Source organism: Chiloscyllium punctatum, chromosome 4, assembly GCF_047496795.1.
Source record: "Chiloscyllium punctatum isolate Juve2018m chromosome 4, sChiPun1.3, whole genome shotgun sequence".
NCBI classification, from domain to species: Eukaryota; Metazoa; Chordata; class Chondrichthyes; order Orectolobiformes; family Hemiscylliidae; genus Chiloscyllium; species Chiloscyllium punctatum.
In genome coordinates this window covers 18,650,018-18,668,416 of record NC_092742.1, presented here as the reverse complement: position 1 = coordinate 18,668,416, position 18,399 = coordinate 18,650,018, and the positions used below count along the sequence as shown (strand labels likewise).

General features: G+C 40.4%; 1 protein-coding gene across 2 annotated transcripts in view; it reads left to right on the top strand.

Annotated features, from left to right (window-relative positions):
* The first annotated feature begins 288 nt into the window (after nt 1–288).
* LOC140476101 (exportin-1-like) overlaps nt 289–18,399 on the top strand; it is an 83,043-nt gene continuing 64,932 nt past the window's right edge. Inside the window, exon 1 of one of the 2 annotated variants that reach the window (XM_072568179.1) lies at nt 289–365. The gene's annotated coding sequence lies outside the window, so the exon portion shown is untranslated. Of the gene's footprint in view, nt 366–876; nt 1,618–18,399 lie in introns of those variants that run through there. The other variant, XM_072568178.1, reaches the window with a different exon arrangement.

Here is an 18,399-nt window from a genome sequence, read left to right as displayed (position 1 = left end):
CCTCAACAACCCCACCCAGTCATCTCTGATATTTTTGTAACGAATGAACAAAACAATTCTAAGGAAAATGGGAAAACACACACATTTTGGTTCTCGACCTATATGTTTGTTCGCAACAGTCAGCGGGAGATCAATCCCTAATTCCTAGACACCCCAGAACAATCCCGGACGGTTGGTATCTTCGGGGAGGGGAGTGGGACGTGCCTGGCGTGTTGTTCGGGCAATATCCAGTCACATCCACACAAAATAGCCACGCCGAACCCTCCTTTTTCACTGCAGTAGGCGAGAAGGAAGCAAGAGAACCGCGTTCATGTCGCGCTCTGCACAAACTTCCGACTAATCGTAAATACACGCTTGGGAAGAGGGTAATGAGCAAATAAGAAAAAAAGGGAGAAAGGCTTGCATTGGGTTGGAAGGTCAAATCCCTCACCCAGTCCCTTACAAAAAAAAAGCGTTACATTATAAAATAATTTTATGATTCGTGACGTGAGTTCCCATTCATGAGTAAGATTTGAAGAGAGTTGGGGGGGGGGGTGCGTGGTTGGTGGTTACCTTATATAGATTCTGCGGGTGGAACAAGCGATATGGAACTGGAACAATCCAGATATACATATATGTACCGTATATTAAATATAGCCAAGCAATTGCCCCAAAGCAAGAATGACCTGGAAAAACGCAGCCTGTACCTATAGCATTGATAATTCCGCGGCGTTGGTTACAATGTATCCGCCAGCAGCGCGGTAAAAATGTAACTAAAGCCTGTGACTGAATAATAACAAATTAACTCCCGTCACCTCAGAATCAGTCGTGTCCAAGTGCAAATAGATGAAGATTGCAGTCCCTTTATTTAGTTTTTTTAAAAAAAACATTCGTATTACAAGAGGAGCAATTCATGTATTTTCACATGGCAAGAGATGTAGAAAAAAACCCTCCAAATATAACTGAGATCACATTCGGGGGTGGGAGAAAGAGATAAAGAAAATCAATGAATCGTCCAAACGTTGGTTTAAAAAAGTAGGTAGAATTTTATTCCTTAAAATGAACAGGCTGAAAGGGGGAAGGTTTCGGTGGCTGTTCGTGTGTTTCCGTCTTTTCCCGGATGTCTACATGAAGATGGAATCTCCCAGTAAGAACTGGTTGCAACCGGTTGTTAGATTTTTTTTGTGTGAGGGAAAAGACGAGCAGCAGCGTAAAGGTTCCCACATTTACTCGAGCTGATAGCTTACCTTTTTTTAAATTAGAAAAAAAATAATAAATCATTCTGCTGCATTTTTCAAAGCTTTCTGATTCAGTGGGAGATTAAACGAGAGAAACCAACCATCCTCTTTTTAAGTTTGTGCACATGAAGATTAATTTATTTTCACCTCCAGCTTTGTAAGCGAGGAGGGGAGCGAGAGGAGAGATAAAAAGCACGCGGGACACGACAGAAGAAATCATACATATAATATAGTGTTTATTGTATCATTATTGGGACAACTGTTGCTAAGTGAGCACTTCTTAGTGAAGACCAAAGAAAGAGCTTTTCTACACTTGAGCTCTTTTTATTTATCTTCCTCATCTTGGATAAATTTACAGTTCAGCTCAGGAGAATCTCGAGGAGGGATTTATAATCATTTGGTAAGTGGAACACAGCTTTTCTAACGGACGTGGGGTTTTGAAGGAGGAATTGGGGCCTGTATTTTGGCATTCGACACGTTTAGGGGAGTGTCTTTCGCCTTCACTCGTTTGTTTTTGGAAGGAGGTAAATGCACTCAAAAACACGAGTCTTGTTCACGTACTTGGACTTACTAATTGCAGTGTTGATTCACTTTAATTGCAACATATTTATTCTATTGTAATAATTTATCCTCCCTTTGATTGAAAAAAAAGGCTTGTTTGAGACCCGCCTGTGTACAATCAATTCTAATATTTTAAATGCATTTATCATATGCAAGCGAATTAATATATTTTAATTCTATTAATGATCATGCTTCACAGCTCACCGTTTTATATTTTGAAAATCCTAACATGGAGTTGAAACTATTGCTATGCGTTAAGCCTAATATTTGGGTGCTTGTATAAGCTGTTTTGACGAAATATATTTTTTGGTGTTTTCTTAACAAGAGATTAGTTAATGTAACTTTGTATTCTTAGATTGCATTAAAGTGTGCACTTTTGCTGTTTTTTTTTGATGTGCTGTTGCAATGGTGTACAGTTAAATGGTTACATAAACTTGCATTTAATTAGTATTTGTGCAATACATATTCTTTATGGGGTATAATGTAATTCAGCAGTCATTGTGCTGTTTTTCCAAAAATATAAGAAATGGACTCTATCGGTTAAAATATGCTCGAATATAAATATGTCCTAATTTGCTTTTAAAAAATCGTGAGTAATTCGGGAGAAGTGGGTGGGGATGATCTAGAACTTTATTATTTAGCCTTGTTTATGTTTTTGAGTTAATCTTTGTTTTCGAGCTGTTTTGATTCTCACGTCCTTTTCTTCATATCGGGTGGGACTTGGATTGCGCGGTTTGGGTGATGTTCCCTGGAGGTACTCCGAAACTGTTTGAAACCACGTTTTGAACGTTACAGAAAAGAAAAACCAAATTCGGGAGCAGTTGAGTTCCCGCCTTCCGGGCCCTTGTCTATTGGATGTTTTGTTCACAGCACTTGACTGTAGTGGGTCATGGCTGGCTCAACAGCTGTCGGTCTCTTTCGTAGCATGGTTCAGAGCAGGCACCCCGCCTCCACGATGTTGAATAACTTTGTTGGCGTTCAGCTACCCACTTTTGTTTTGACACCCTGGTCCTCATTGCGTTAATAAAATTCATAAAACTATCAAAGTACAAAATGAAAACTTTGAAGATTATAACCAGGTTCAGTACTGCCTGTTTATGACTACTTTATCTGCATCCTATAAATCAGACATCTCTAATATCTCTTCTTGTCCTGCCCTCCCCATATCTCCACATGCCGTCAAAGACTTCGGTTACTCCATGTTAGTTTATAAGTTCATAGTGCCTCAGTTAAAGGGGCATATTTGGATTCTGTCTGTGTTAGCAGTTAGCGGAGTATACTTCCAGACTTTGAAAGGGTTCAGAAAAGATTTACAAGGATGTTGCCAGGGTTGGAGGGTTTGAGCTGTAGGCGGGGGCTGTTTTCCCTGGAGCATCGGAGGCTGAGGGGTGACCTTTATAGAGGTTTACAAAATTTATGAGGGGCATGGATAGGGTAAATAGGCAAAGTCTTTTCCCTGTGTCGGGGGAGTCCAGAACTAGAGGGCATAGGCTTAGGGTGAGATGGGAAAGATATGAGACCTAAAGGGCAACTTTTTCACACAGAGGGTGGTACTTGTATGGAATGAGCTGGTGGAGGAAGTGGTGGCGGCTGGTACAATTGCAACATTTAAGAGGCATCTGGATGGGTATACCAATAGGAAGGGTTTGGAGGGATATGGGCTGGCTGCTAGCAAGTGGGACTAGATTGGGTTGGGATATCTGATCCGCATGGACGAGTTAGACCGAAGGGTCTGTTTCCCTGCTGTATGTCTCTATGACTCCAAAGTTTGTGCGGTCTGACTGGTTTAGCAAAAATGTGCCAGGCTCGAGAGTCATATCGCATGGAAACAAACCCTTCAGTCCAACTTGTCCATGCTAAACTAGTCCCATTTGCCTAGGTTTGGCCCAGTTCTCTGGAAAACTTTCTCATCCATGTATCTGTCCAAGTTTTTTAGATTAGATTACTTACAGTGTGGAAACAGGCCCTCCGGCCCAACAAGTCCACACCGGCCCGCCGAAGCGTAACCCACCCATACCCCTACATCTACATCTACCCCTTACCTAACACTACGGGCAATTTAGCATGGCCAATTCACCTGACCTGCACATCTTTGGACTGTGGGAGGAAACCGGAGCACCCGGAGGAAACCCATGCAGACACGGGGAGAACGTGCAAACTCCACACAGTCAGTCGCCTGAGGCGGGAATTGAACCCAGGTCTCCGGCGCTGCGAGGCAGCAGTGCTAACCACTGTGCCACCGTGCCGCCCACATTTTTAAAAATGTACTAACTGTACTTGTATCTGCCACTTTCTCTGTCAGTTCGTTCCACATGTGAACCACCCTCTGGGAAAAGTTGCACCTCGGGTCCCTTTAAAATCTTTCTCTCCTCACCTTAAAATTGCACCTTTTTAATTTTGAACTTCTCTACCCTAGGAAAAAAGACTATGGCTATTCACCTTAACTGTACCCCTCACGATTTTATATACCACGACAAGGTCACCCCTCAAATTCCTATGCTCCAGTGAAAAAAAAAATTCTAGCCTACCAACCTTTCGTTGTAACTCAAACCCTCCAGTCCCAGTAACATCCTTATAAATCTTTTCTGCACTCTATTTTGTTCAAGAAACTGTGAGTGCTTTGAAATCTTTCTTACAGCCTAAGTAAAAAGGTTTAAGTTACATAATTATGTAACAATTATGTAGTAACAAAAACAGACCAACAAATTCAACAGATGATTGACAGTGGTTGGCCTGGTATTAAAGGATAGGCATGTTCAATTTAAAATCTCTCTCTCAACTATAAACCATTATACCATTCCCAACATGACAGGGACTGAAATACATACACATGTACTTAGCCGAGCACCTGAACCTTAATAAATTGTCACTATTTGGTCCTTTTATGTCCTGTGTCTTATTGTGCTGCTTTTAGTAGATCTTTGGTATTGTCTTGATTGCTGTGGTGGAGATAACCAATTCTGAAGTTGAGTAGATTGCTAAAGGGATGAATAAATTAATTGAGTCATACAAAAAAATCTTGCATCCAGCAACGCTCCGGAGTTTAGTTGCGGTTCAAAGTAATGCTGATCTTGTTCACGTTGATCTCGTCTAGCGCACACCCTGTGCAATGTATGCCTCTCAGCATTTTTAACAATTTCTGATCTGTACATCCTTGCTTACTATGATCTGCCTGTTCTGCTCGTAAGCAAAGCTTTACACTGTACTTTGCTACATGTGACAATAAATCAATCAATCAGTAGGGCAGCTGTGATGCTGGTTCTGTTGAGAGAGATTTGAGACTTGCCTCTTCACCCCAATCTCTGAGATTAGAAGGCAATGCAACACTGTGGACAGAAAATGTCTCTAGTCAGAGAATTAGCCATAATGAATGAAGGATATGCCTTCAGACAGAGTATCCATAGAATATAGACAAAGGTGGCAACCATTGTTATACAATAAAATGAAGTAAATGGGCAGTTCTTCTGCATCACCTTGAAAGAGATGCTGACTAGACTGTTCAGCTTCTTTCATTTCACACATGGATTTATTCACACCAGGTAGGAGGGATCTTGCCTAAATCATTGCACTCCAGCAATCTCAACTGGCATTGTGTGTTCCTGTCATAAAATATGAATTTCAAGTGTTGCAGAGTTGCAACAGTTTCATTCATTGGTACAAGCCCCCTGCTGTCTCGAGATGTGAACAATCCACTACTGTGCTGTCTGACCCTCTTTTCACCCTCCATAAATGCCAGTTCAACCAAAGTCCTGCTACTTTTATGGTTAGCTCACTCACCCAGCTCTTGCTGACCTATATTGCCTCCTGATCCAGTCAATACATCATTTTTGCAACATTTATTCCTAGTGTTTAAATACTTCTATAATCTGTCCCTCAGGTGGTGCAGTGCTTAGCACTGCTGCCTTGCGGTGCCAGGGATCCAGGTTTGATTCCAGCCTTGGGTGACTGTGAAATTTGTATCTTCTCCATTCATAGAATCCCTACAGTGTGGAGATAAGCCATTTGGCCCAACAAGTCCACACTGGCCCTCTGAAGAGTAACCACCCAGACCCATTCCTCTATCCAATTACTCTACATTTGTTCTGATTAATGCACCTAACCTTCACATCCCTGAAAGCCATGGGCAATTTAGAATGGCCAATTCACCTAATCTGCACACAAACAGAGTATGTTCTTAATTGTAAATTATACTCATTTGGAAATTGTACTTGTCCTCCATTTGGTCTGTGGATTGTTTTTTTTAAAAAAGAATCATTTTGTAAGAGCTTTGGATTGAAATACAACACTCAATACTAATGATAATGAAAACCATAACTCCCAGAGTTTTACAATTATCTGCATGGGTTTCCTGTACGTGATCTGGTTTCCTCCCACGGTCCAAAAATGTACAGGTAAAGTGTACTGGCCATGCTAAATTGACCTATGGTATTCAGGGCCTGTGCAGGTTGGTTGGATTAGCCATGGCGAAAACACAATGCGGCATTCACTGGTTTAGGGTGGGCAACTCTTTTTGGAAGATCAGTGCAGACTTGGTGGGTCAAATGACGTATTTCTGCACTGTGATTCTATAATAATGAGCAGTAAGGAAAAGTGCTTGAGTTAATATGTTTTAATACTTAAAACCTCGAGTTGCTCCAAAAGCTACTTGCATAAGCATAGCTTGTAAAGAACTATTACTTCACCCTATTTGTATCACAGTTCAAAATTGTTTTCTCCAGATATAACCCAAATTTCAAAGGACACAATCTGTAAGTACATTGCTAAGTGTTTTTCATAATTCAAATCGATGAAAATTTCACAAATACATTATTATATCTGACTGAAATCTGGTGAAAATGTTTTTGTTGGAAGTTTGAAAAAGTGTTCAGTATGTTAGGACTGAGGAAAGCTACCAGTGGTGAACATATTGTTGCTTAGATTGACAGCCTGAACTACACTGTAGCAAAGAAAATTGAAAAATGAGTACTTCGTGAATAACCAAGATTGTAAATTATGCATGGTATTCCTAATTGTTCAAATAATAGAATTGGCTTTGCAGAATTGTAACACAAATTGAATCAGTTAAAATGAGTTGGGCCCTTTGATCCTGTGCAGCCATGTAAGTGAAAGTTGACACTGATGTAAGAAGCATCTTTGGGCTGTATTTTGAAGCTGGAGGAAAATGGAAGCAGATAAGGCATAGGTGTAGAAGTCGGCTGTTGAGTCTGTACTGCTATTTGATTTAGATTATGGTTGTTTTGATTCTTGATTCCACTTTCTAGCCGTTTCCAAAATGTCTGACTCTCTGAGCCTTGAATTTACTTCAACACCCTGTCTTGACAGCCCTCTGTGATAAAGAATTCCACAGGTTCATTACCATCTGACAAGAAATTCCTCCTCGTCTCTTTTTTTTCTGTTTTTATTTTTTACTATGCAACACTTACTCTGAGGGCCAGAGCTCTGCAGTGTTCTCTACTCTTGTGTGATCAATACAGGTGGATGTTGTAATAAATTTATTATACTGAATAAAGGTAAGCTGCTCTTTTGGAGCCACTGGCTTATTTTTAAATTGTGTCCCCTGGTTCTAGACTGCCTAACCAGGTGGAAGTTTTCCCTGCATCTATCCTGTATATCCCTTCAAGGACTTTGTAGGTTTCAATGAGATCACCTCTCATTCTTTAAAACTCCAGAGAATACAGGCACATTTTGCCCAATCTCTCGTCGTTGGACAGTCTTCCCATCCCAGAACAAGTCTGGTGACCTTTGCTGTACTCCGTCTATTACGATAATATCTTTCCTGAGATAAGAAGAAAGAACAGTACAGCGCAGGAGCATGCCCACTAAGATTGTGTCTTTCTGAACTGAAAACCTTTTGCCTTTGCATTGTCCGCATCCCGCTATTCCCTGTCTATTCATATATCCGTCAAAACTCCTCTTAAATGTCGTTGTGTCCATCCCCTTTCTCTTCTCTGTCAGTGTATTCCAGGCACTTGCCACCCTCTGTGAAAAACAAAACCTTGCCTCTTGCATCATCTTTAAACTTGCCTCCCTTTTTATGTTAAACCTATGTCCCAAGTGATTTCCATTTCTCCCCATGGAAAAAGACTCCCTATTCTATCCATGTCTCTCATAATTTTGTAAACTTCTATCAGTTTGCCCCTCATCCTGTGACGAAGTGAAAATGAGCCAAGTTTGATCAGTCTCTGCTCATAGCTAATATCCTCCAAACCAGGCAACATCCTGGTAAACTGTTTCTGTACCCTCTTCAAAGCCTGTACATTCTTCTGGTAGTATGGTGACAACTGTGCACAATATTTCAAATATAGCTCAATAAATGTTCTGTGTAACATGACTTGTCAATTTTTATATTCTGTGCCCCAACCAATGAAGGCAAGCATGGTCTATGCCATCTCGACCCCCTTGTCCATTTGTTTTGCCGCTTTCAGGGCACTGTGGACCTGTGTGCATGGATCCCTCTGAAGTTGATGCTCCTCAGGGTTCTGCCATTTACTGTCCTGCATTTATTTTCCAGAATGCATCACCTCACATTTGTCTGGATTAAACTCCATCTGCCATTCTTTGCCCGATTCTCTAGCCCTACATCATGCTGTATCTTCTGGCAATCCTCCTCATTATCCATGGCTCCCCCAATCAGACCACCTACATTATCCTCAAAATCATAAATATGACAAACAGTAGGGGTTCCAACACTATTCCTTGAGGAACACCACTGGTCACAAGCCTCCAGTCTGAAAAATACCTTTCCACCATTACTGTTATGGCTAAGCTAGTTCAGTATCCCTCTTACCAGTTCGCTCAGATCCTACATGACATCACCTTTTAATCAGCCAGCCATGAGGGACCTTGTCAAAGACCTTGTTAAAATCCATTTGGACATCTACCCCCCCTGCCCTCATCAATCATCCTTGTCACTTCCTCAAAAAAACTCAGGTTTGTGAGATGAGATCTTCCCTGCACAACGCCATGCTGCCTTTTGCTACTAGCCTTCTCCAATGATTGCCCTGCCACTGACGAAGTCTCACCAACCTATAATTCCCCAGATTATTCCTGTTGCCCTTCCTAAACAAAGGAACAATGGTGGCTAATCCCCAGTCCTCTGGGACCTCTCCTGTGATGAAAGATTGATATTATTGCACACTTCTGGTGGCAGGTGGGACTTGATATTGGGTCTCCTGGTCCAGGGGTATGACCACTATAATTGCAGCCCAATCCACACCCACCCCACATAAGGAGACCAATTCTACACACAGTACTCCAGTGTAACTAGGCTCCTATGTAATTGAAGCAAGACCTCCCAACTCCAAAACTGAAATCTTCTTGCAATAAAGGCTAACATTCCATTAGCTTTCCTCGTAGCTTACTGAACTTGCTGGAAGAGTTGGGGTTCCTTTTGTACATCATTTCCCAAACCCTCACCATTTAAATAGTCTGCACATCTGTCCCTTGACACTATTTACCCATATTATGTTTCATCTGCCATGTTCTTGCCCACATATCATGCCTGTCAAATCGTTCTGAAACCACGTTATATCTTCCTGCCAACATATATTCCTGCTTTGCTTTGTATCCTCTGTTAATTTGGAAATATTATATTTGGTGCCTATATCAAACTCATTGAAATTGTGAGCAGCACCCTACTAATCAATCTGCCAATATGAGAATGACAGAGCAAACTATTGCAGATGCTGTAATCTGTACTGAAATTTACAAATGCTGGAGATAACGGAGGGTCAGTCAACATCCAACTCTGACGAAGAGTCATCTGAACTCAAAACGTTAGCTTGCTCTTTCTCTATGGATGCTGTGATCTCCAGCATTTGTTGTTTTCAGAAATAAGAATGACTCATTTCTTCCAACTCTGTTTTCTGTCTGCTTGCCATCCTTAATTCATGTCAGTACATTGCCTGCTATCCCATGTGCTTCAATTTTACTAACCAAACTTCTGAGGGGGTTCTTATCAAAAGCCTTCTGAAAATTCAAGTACCCTACTTCTATTTCTGTCAACTTCCCTTTTTATCAGTTGTTAGTAATATCCTCAACTCCAGTATTTGTCATAAATACTGTCTTCCATTCACAAAATCTTGCTAAGCTTGATCAAATCATTTTTATCCAAGGGTTCACTTATTACATTTTCTATAATAGATTTCTAGCATTTTCCCTTTTACTGAGGCAAAGATGACAAGACTGGAGCAGTGTTCCCTCTAACTTTCAGAACAGCTGTGTCGGCTTCCAAAACCTGTGACACCTGGAACCTATAGTCAGTGCTGCAATGGATTCTCTAAGCTGATTGACTGCACAGCTTAAAGGTAACATTGATCTGTAGCTCCCTGTTTTCTCTCTTGCTCCATTCTTAAATAGGGGTATGATATTTCCAACCTTGCAACCATTCCAGAATCGATGGAAGTTTTGAAGATGGCCACCAATATGTTGATTATCTCTAGCCACTTCAACACTGTTTGAGATGGACGCTATCAAGTTCTGTGACTTTTCAATTTTCAGTCCTATTAATTTCTCCAGTACAGCATTCTTGCTGAATTTCCTTCAGCTCCTCATTCTCCTTAGTCACTTGAATACCTAGCACTGGGAGATTTCTTATATCTTCAGTGAAAACGGACACAAATTAAATCATTTAGTTTTTCTGCCATTCTTCTATTCCCTGTTACAAATTCTCCTGATTGTAATAATATATCCATGTTCACCTTAGCCAAATGTTTCATTTTGCACTCCTTTAGAAAGGTTTTGTAGTTAATACAAGCGCAATATAGAAAAACTAAATTTTTTCTTATTATTAGTTTTTTGGTCCTCCTTTGCTGTTTTCTTTAAAATTCCCAATTCTCAGATTTATCACTACTTCTGGCAACTTTACAAGCCTTTGTTTTTAATTTTCCACAATTCTTAATTTCTTTTGTCAGCCATAGTTGACGGACATTTGGGTTTCTATACCTTGGAAAAAATGTGTAGTTCATGTAAGCCACCAATAGCTATTTATATACTGTCCATTGCCTTAGTACAGTTATGTATTTTAGTGTATTTTCCCAATCGAGCTCAGCCTCCTGCTTTCCTCATCTCCCTTATTCAAATTTAAGAATCTTGTTTCCAGATTAAACTTTCTCAGTTTCAAACATAATGTACAAGTGTTTCAATACATAAATAGTATTCAAACACAATACCAATTCTGTGGTATTGTGGTCATTTATCCCTAAAAGTTCTTTTCGAAACAGATTATTAATTAGCCCCTTCCTGTTACATAATACTATATCTAAAATTCTATCTTGTAGTTGGTTCCTCAAAATTATCTTCAGATTCTCTGAACACTTGTTTTTCAGAGCATCTGTATTCAATTGGATTACCCAGTCTATATACAGATTGTTGCCCATGTTGCATATTTCTCTCATACCCTGATTTATACAATGCCCCATACTACCACTACTATTTGGCCTATAAGTATCCCCAGCCACTGCCTGCTATTACTTGCTGTTTTGAGCTCCATTCACATTCTACATGTTGTTATTCTCACAATCTGTGATCCTTCCACACTAATGTAATGATCCCATCAAGCATTATCAGCACAATTCCACCTCCATCCCTTATCTGCTGTTCCTAAACATCAAACATCTTGTATATTCAGTTCCCAGTCATGGTGCATGTTTCTGTAATGGCAATTATCATAACTGTTTATCTCTATTTGTGCCTTTTTTTTAAATCCCCTACTCCTGTTGCAAGTAGTGCAGGCAAAGTGCCATGAACCAAAGTTCCATCTGTAGACTCAAACGGAAATAAAAGATTGCACTATTCAAAGAAGAGTGACCGAGTGTCTTCTTCAATACTTATGTCAACAACCACTCCCCCATTGACTGAATATGCAGAAAAGGCCTCCTTAAACTTGAGTAAGTCAAAGCCCCTGTCTCCTGGCCCTTGGCAGGTCCATTGGTTTCATTACTCTATCAAAGTGAACTAAACTTGGTTACATGTTTCATCCCCTGCCAACCACAATCCCACCATCACAAAGGCTACATATTTCTACCTCCTGTAACACAGCTGATTCAATTCCTGCCTTGGACCATCCATCCATGGCCTTACCCTTTCCAATCTATCTCTGTTATTTCCTCTTTTCAGTAAGATATTTGAACTCCTCTAATTCCAGCACTTTGTGCTCCACTTTTAATCACTGCCATCAGCTACCGAGGTGTTAAGCTCTAGAACATCCTTCTTAAACTGTTCAACCTCAATACCCCTTTTCCTTCCTTGTAAACACTATTGTTTGATTTTGGTCACCTGCCTTAATGTCTCCTTATCAGTAAAATTTGCATATAATTACAATGTCATAAATATCAAGACTAGGCTAGTTAACCCCTTGAATCTAATATTGAACATGATTCTATACAATCATGACTTCTGTTGTGGTCTTCAGTCAACTTTCCTGTCTGCTGCACCTCTCAGCACCATCACCATGATCCATCATGTTCAAAACCTCTGCGGGGTCTAATCAAATTCTAATCAGCCCTCTCAGTTCTCTGGGAAAGAAAACTCAAAATATTAATAACCCTCTGAGAAGAAATTCTTCCTCATCTGTCTTAGAAAATGCTGTCTTATTTGTGAACCTAGTGGTGCAGTGGTAATGTCACTGGCCTGGAGTTCTGGATTGCTAGTCCAATGTTCTGAGGGCAAGAGTTCAAATCGCATCATAGCAGATGATGAAATTTGAGTTCAATAAAATATAGACCAGAGAGTTGGTCTGATGGGGATTATATAATGATTGTTGATTTGCAGCAGAAAACTTTCTGGTTGGCTAATGCCCCTTTTCTAAGGAAGGAAATTTGTCATCCTTACTTGGTCTGGCCTGCATGTAACTTCTGGCCTGCATGTAACTTCAGACCTGCAGCAATGTGATTGACTCTTAATGTGCTCTTGGCAATTGTGGATGGGCAATAAATGCTGGCCTAGTCAGCAATGCCCACATCCTGTGAATGGATGTTTAATAACAACTGTGCCCCCGGTTCTCCTCTCCCAGGAGGAAGAAGATCATGTGATCACTGGAGTTCCCACTAATATCTTTCTGGCCACAGTTTGGTGAGCAGTAGTGACTTCTGGAATCTGAAGTCCATGCCATGGTCACCATTCGTGGAACTTCTGAGCAGCTGCACGTACCCTTAGCTGTAAGGAACATTGGTGATCACCTATCCTGTCAAACCTCCCACAGAATCCTATACTTCAGTAAGCTCACTCCCCCACCCATCTGAACTCCAGTGCATGCAGGCTCAACTGATAAATCTTTGCTTTTGAAACAGTCCCTTCATCCCAAGAATCGGTCTCCTAAGCCTTCCCTGAACTGCTTCTGGCATAAGTATATCTGTCCAGTAGGGATGTCAAAACTGTACCCTGTATTCGAGCATTGATTTCACCCTATAAGGTTGTAGCAGGACATATTTGCTCTCTTGTCTCCCACCACCACTTTTTTCTCTTTTGCAGTAAAGGCAATTTGCCTTTCTAATTACTCGGCATAGCTGCTTGTTAACTTTTTGTGATTGTTAAATGGGTACACCCCAGATTCCTTGACTGCAGCATTCTGCAGTCTTTCCATTTGAATAATATTTCAGCATTCCTATCCTTCCTGCAGAAATGGACAGCTTCACATTTTGCCGCCTCATAATCTATCTGCTAGATTTTTGCCCACATTGAGTATGCATAATTTTTCATAGGGCTCCTGAGAAATGTTGTGGTATTTCTTTTTGCATTAAAGGTGCTGCATAATAAATTGTTCAGGTATTACCATTAAACCAGATTGTCTGATTTATTATCACATAACTATTGGAGACCTTGCATGCAAATTCCTTGGGTGTTTCAGACATTGCAGTGGAGTCTATAAAAAGTGCTTCGTTGACCATAAAAACTTTGGAGCGTCCTTGGACCTTGAAAAACACCATGGTATATAAATGTTGGCTCTTGTATATTCTCATATGGTATTATCTTAGGGTTGGGATTAAAATTGATCAGTAGTGGCGGAGTGAATGGTTGGACAGACACAAGGACATCAACGGCAAAGATGAGACATCAGTCTAAGTCTCTGGAAGCATGGCTGCCATGAAATCTGGAAATGGGAGTGGAGGAGAGGGCACATTAAGTCTGAAGGTGAATCTGAGAGACTTTTGGGGTTAGATGGTAAAGGTGACGAGATTTGGAGCAGAAAAGGCATTCCGCAGAAATTAAAGAAATGAGTCAGTTAGCCAGTGATTGAAGGCTTCAGGAGGTGGAAAGTGTAGGCACTGAACCTGTCCTTCCCTCCCAAACAAGCATTGGGTGGGGCAAGAGAATGATATGCAAATTTGCAGAGTGCAGTTAAGTGAGGGTGACAAGTTGGAAAACAGGTAACCGAGAGCATTTTTGAGTGTAGGTTCAAATCACCTGAGCATGAGAGATCATCCATCTTTGCTGAAACCAGCATAAACTTCAGTGGATGACATGCATAGGGGTTTCAGTTGAGCGGAAGAGGTTAGATTGGGTGTGGCAAAAGCTTAAGGTAGGAGTCCATTCTAACACCACATCAGTGGTTTGGGTAGGGAAGGTAATTGAATCTGTAAGGGAGTAAGTTAGCTTTAGTGAGTGGGTTCTTACCTAATGAGGCAGATTTCTGGGTTCTGCTGCAATGGTATCTTCATCCTTCAGGCGTGGATGGTTATGCTTTACATCAGGAATTGAAATACTGGAAAGTTTAATTGAACTGTCTGGAAAACTGGGCAGAAATGGGGAGTGGAGTTTGAAAGGAAAAAAGATGACTGAGAGCAGAAATGAAGAACATTGAGGTTGCTGCTGTAGTTGGGTGTGGCTTTAAGTACCAAGTGATTTCTGTATTCCTCATTCAAGAAATATTTGTCAACTTATTGTCAGCAACATGTTCATGGCACATGTCCAGCAATTTCTTTTAGTTTCCTTTTCCTTGTTTTCAGATTCTTTTATGGTCCCCTTCCTCTGACTCCAATTGTTTAACCCGCTGAGACGTCTGCACTCTGATTCTCCACATTGCACTTTTGACTGTTTCATCATTGACAGCAGTACAGTCAGCTAATCCTCATTCCATGGCAGTACCACACCATGTCATCTTATCTAGCAGCTTCCAAAGTAGCAATTGTCAAAGGCCTTTGCTCACCATGAAAATCAATTAATCTAATATCTAGTTACTTTTTGTGATATTAATGTGAAAGCAATATATTATAAACATGTTACAGTTGGGCAATTAATCAAATTTATGGTACAAATTGGCTGAAATTAAAGTACAACTTAACAATCACTTGACAGCGGAGTAGAAAGTTGCTGTTATGGATGACGAGAGTTTAAATTGTTTTAGAAAAACTGTTCAACAGGAACACAGTTTCCAAATGGATTTAAATTATTTATTTCTGGAATTCCGTGATTTCATTTAGATTTTCGTTTAGTTTGTATTAAGCCTTCAATTAATAGGCATGTTCAAACTAGGCTTGCACATTAAAGTGAGCAAGTTGAAATCCCCCATACCCAATAAATGCACATTGGACATTTGGATTTTGTCACATAAGATTCAGGAGATTCTTAATTGACCTTGCCCATGCATCATAGTTAAAATTTATTATTAGTACTTGATAAGTGCAAATCATATGCATAAGGGCTTAAATTGGTGAATATTACAGTTATGCATTGGATATTAATTAATACTACATTATTTATGAATTAACCTCTATAGTTTGAAATACTCCACATTGATTGTGATTTACATAAAACTTGTTGGATTTGCTGTATACCATTTTAAGACGTTTCGTCACCATACTAGGTAATACCTTCAGTGAGACTCCGGACAAAGCACTGCTGATGGTTCCCGCTTTCTGTTTATATGTTTGGGTTTCTTTGGGTTGGTGATGTAATTTCCTGATCTTTTTCTCAGGGGTGGTAAATTGGGTCCAAGTCAGTACGTTTGTTGATAAAGTTCCGGTTAGAATGCCGTGCTTCTAGGAATTCTCGTGTGTCTCTCTGTATATATACATACAGAAGAGGAAGGGCACCACTTTGACTGGGACAATACATCCATCCTAGGCCAAGCCAAACAGAGAGAGACCCACGAATTTCTAGAAGCATGGCATTCCAACCGGAGCTTTATCAATAAACGCATCGACTTGATTTACCACCCCCTGAGAAAAAGATCAGGAAATGACATCACCAACCCAAAGAAACCCAAACATATAAATAGAAAGCAGGAATCATCAACAGTGCTTTTTCTGGAGGCTCATTGAAGAAGTTGCCTAGTATGGTGACGAAATGTCTGAAAATGAACCTTCCAGCTCAGCGAACAAACCGACACCCAGAACCTCAACCTGAGCTACAAATCCTCTCAATTTGCTACCATTTTAAAAGATGGCTGAAATTGATACTGACTCAGTAGTACTTAAGTATTGTAGAATTTGGCAAGTAAAACTTATTCATGATAGTTAGATTCATTACTGAAGCTTGCATTGCAGATTTACTAAGATTAAGTTCACAACATCCATTTGATGTCATATTGGAACCCAGGCCAACCTTCAGCTACTAACCATATGGTATACAATCTCATCCTTTTTATATTACTGTTATGACATGGAGCATTTGTACCTTGTTCCAGAATGCTCTGAATCTGTCAATGAGTCAAATTCTTTGGTCCTTGTCTACATTTAGTTTGCTCATCCTAACTTGTGTCTCAAATTATTAGTTCTCCGTTATGATCTTTAGCTTTTAATGAAAATCTCATAAACAGTGTAGAGAAACAATAGCTCTAATGTATGGTTGTGTATTTTCTAATTTTACTGCTGTTTTCATAAACTGTAAAGCTTGTAGGATTTTGCATTCCTAGGAGATTTAAATTTTGTTTTGAGTTTTTTTTCTACAGCTTTCTGAAATCATGTCAAACTGCTATCTCAGATTTTTGGAATAATAAGTATTTTCTGTTTTTGTTAACTTCTGCATTTTATTTCTTTTTAAAAAAATAATGCACGCAAGCCATTGTATATACACTCACTTTCCAACGGGAACTGTTGAATGACCAATTGGTCATTGGCACTTGCCCTAAGAAAGCAGTTGCCACCCCAAAGCACAAGTGTATTATCAAAGATGATGTCTTGCAATCTGTGCTGCTCAGTACATCATGAGAGGCATTCAGCATTAAAATTTGCCATGATAATCCATCTACGTTGACTGAATTAGTTCAATTTCACAGTGAAAGCATGAACTGAAAACAAGAATGCTGAGATGTATAAATGACTGAAATCAGAATAAAAGAGTTTGTTGGACCTGAGTCATGTGGCACAGAACATTTCAGGAAAAGATGTAAATAATGTTAGATTAGATTCCCTACAGTGTGGAAATGGGCCATTTGGCCCAACAAGTCCACACCAACCCGCTGAAGAGTAACCCACCTAGACCTAATTCCCTTTGACTAATGCACCTAATGCTATAGGCAATTTAGCATGGCCAATTCACCTGACCTACACATCTTTGGATTAGAGCCATAGATGTACAGCATGGAAACTGACCCTTTGGTCCAACCCGTCCATGCTGACCAGATATCCCAACTCTATCTAGTTCCACCTGCCAGCGCCCGGTCCCTATTCATCCAAACCCTTCCTATTCATATACCCATCCAAATGCCTCTTAAATGTTGTAATTGTACCAGCCTCCACCACATCCTCTGGCAGCTCATTCCATACACGTACCACCCTCTGTGTGAAAACCTTGCCCCATAGGTCTCTTTTATATCTTTCCCCCCCTCACCATAAACCTATGCCCTCTAGTTCTGGACTCCCCCACCCCAGGGAAAAGACTTTGCCTATTCTGAGCACCTGGAGGAAACCCATGCAGACACCGAGAGAATGTGCAAACTTCACACAGACAGTCCCCGAGGCTGCAGTCAAACCAGCGTCTCTGGCATGGAGGCTGCAGTGCTAGCCACTGAGCCGTGGTGCTTCCCTAAGCAAAGTATAAAGCTAAGATCTTCATGTAACTTAATATTGTCTTTGGTACCACACTACATCCTTAACTACGGTCTAAGTTACTGCTGGGAGTTCAAATAATCTTGTAGGTAGACGTCTAGGCTGTGATGCAGGGGTGATTGGTTAGCATTGGTTATGTTTTGTGATGGTTTATTCTGAAATAAAGCAATCCAGATCTATGACTGTAGATGGTGGGAGTTAGTTTGTGGCTTTTGTAATGTGGCCTTGGGTTGGTCTTGGCATTGAGAGAGAGGATATGGGAGAATCTCATCTGACTGCTGACAGGAATTTTCTACATTAGCTTGACACTCCGTCCAGTGGAATTAAACATCTTGACAGTGGGTTAGCCTGTTACTAATAACTAACAACACTTCTGTTCTATTGTTTGTGCCCAATTGCAACAAAAATCATCTGGTTTTCAAATCATTGAATCTAACTGACGTGAGTTCCCTGTTGTTTTGATATTAAATGCATGTTTGGTCTGAAATGTTGCCCGGACCACCTATATGGTATATCACAAGAGAATGTGTAATGTCCTTGGCACCTTTGGTGTATATTTTGCCATCTATTATATGAGGCAATAATCCTAGACTATCTGCTCAACCACCTGAAATAGGCCTCAAGTCTGGTACAAC